At 39.1% G+C, this 1,896-nt stretch overlaps 1 pseudogene; it reads left to right on the forward strand.

Moving 5' to 3' along the window:
- The first annotated feature begins 700 nt into the window (after positions 1-700).
- Positions 701-1,691, forward strand: LOC140523161 (glyceraldehyde-3-phosphate dehydrogenase pseudogene; annotated as a pseudogene).
- Positions 1,692-1,896: the final 205 nt, after the last annotated feature.

Genomic DNA, 1,896 nt, shown 5'->3' on the forward strand with positions numbered 1-1,896 from the left:
ATACTAAACCAGGAAGGGTCAAAATAAAGAAATTACAAAGGTATTTCTCTAATTACTATTGATGAAAAAAAAAATTACATAAAATATTTGCAAGAAGATTGTACTAATATATCACTAGTATCACATATTATGATTACATGATATTTATACTAGGAATGGAGGGCTGTTTCAATATTAGGACAACTGTCAGTATAATTGGCCATATCAATGACAAAACCAACAGAAATTACATGATTATCTCAATAGATGCGGAAAAAAACTTTTAACAAAGTGCAGCTCCCTTTCGTACTACAAACACCAGAGAACATAAGAATAAATGGAGCTTACCTTGAAATGCTAAACAATATTTATTTAAATTATCAGCAAACATTATCTAAAATGGGATAAGCTAGAAACCTTCCCAATACAATCAAGGTTGAGACAAGGACAAGCATTATCATCACTATTATTCAATATTGTACTAAAAATGCTAGCTTATAGAAATAAGATAAAATTCAATGAATTAGAACAGGTAATGAAAAGCTAAAGTTGTCATGAATGATAGGTGATATGATGATTTACTTAGAAAACCAGCTGGGAATCTAATGGAAATAAATAATTACTTCAGCAAAGTTCCAGGATACAATACAGACCCACAGTTTGGCTTTTCTTCCAAGTTCAATGCCAGAATCTGTTGCTTCAGTCACATTCCTGAAACAAGATGGTGAAGGTCAAAGCAAATGCATTTGGCCACATTGGGCATCTGATGATCAGGACTACATTCTACTTGAGTGGAGTAGATATGGTGGCCATCAATGACCCCTTCATTGACCTCAACTACATGGCTTATATGTTTCAATATGATTCCACTCATGGTAAATTCAAGGGCACTGTCAAGGCTGCAAATGGGAAACTGGTGATCAACGGAAAAGCTATTACCATCTTCCAGGAGCAGGATCTCACCAGTATCAAATGGGGAGATGCTGCAGTTGAGTATGTTGTAGAATCCACTGGAGTATTTACCACCATGGAACAGGCTGGGGCTCACTTGAAAGGTGGAACCAAGAGGGTCATCATATCTGCCCCTTCTGTTGATGCCCCTATGTTCATGATGGGAGTGAACCATGAGAAATATGATAATTACCTTAAAATTGTCAGCAATGCTTCCTGCACTACAGACCTTGGCCAAGGTCATTCATGACAACTTTGACATTGTGGAAGGACTCATGACTACAGTCCATGCCATTACTGTTACCCAAAAGACTGTAGATGACTCCTCTGGGAAGCTGTGGTGTGATGGGAGTGATGATGCCCAAAACATCATCTCTACTTCCCCTGGTGCAGCTAAGGCTGGAGGCAAGGTCATATCTGAGCTGAATGGGAAGCTCACAGGCATGGTCTTCTGAACTCCTACTCCTAATATATCTGTTGTGGATCTGACTTGCTGCCTGAAGACATCTACCAAATATGATGATATCAAGAAAGTGATGAAGCAGGCATCAGAGGGACATTGAAGGTCATCTTGGGCTACTCAGAGGACCAGTTTATATCCTGTGACTTTACCAGCAACAACCACTCTTCTACCATGGATGGTGGCACTGGTATTTCCTTCATGTCTTTTTTTTGTCAAGCTCATTTCTTGGAATGACAATGAGTATGATTACAGCAACTATGTATTAGATCCCATGGTCTACATGGCCTTCAAAGAGTAAAGTAGAAAGCCATAGATCTTCATCCCCAGCCAAAAAAAGGAGTTCCACCACTGGGAAGCCTATATTCCTAACCTATATTCCTATACTGAGGATCCCATGTCCCATTTATATCCTTGTCCCAAAGCATCCCTGCAGTAGGGGGGAGAAGCCTAGAGTCCTGTATTGTGTACCATAAATAAAGCCACCACATTCCATGAAAAAAAAC

The sequence above is a fragment of the Notamacropus eugenii genome, chromosome 2, assembly GCF_028372415.1.
Source record: "Notamacropus eugenii isolate mMacEug1 chromosome 2, mMacEug1.pri_v2, whole genome shotgun sequence".
Taxonomy (NCBI): domain Eukaryota; kingdom Metazoa; phylum Chordata; class Mammalia; order Diprotodontia; family Macropodidae; genus Notamacropus; species Notamacropus eugenii.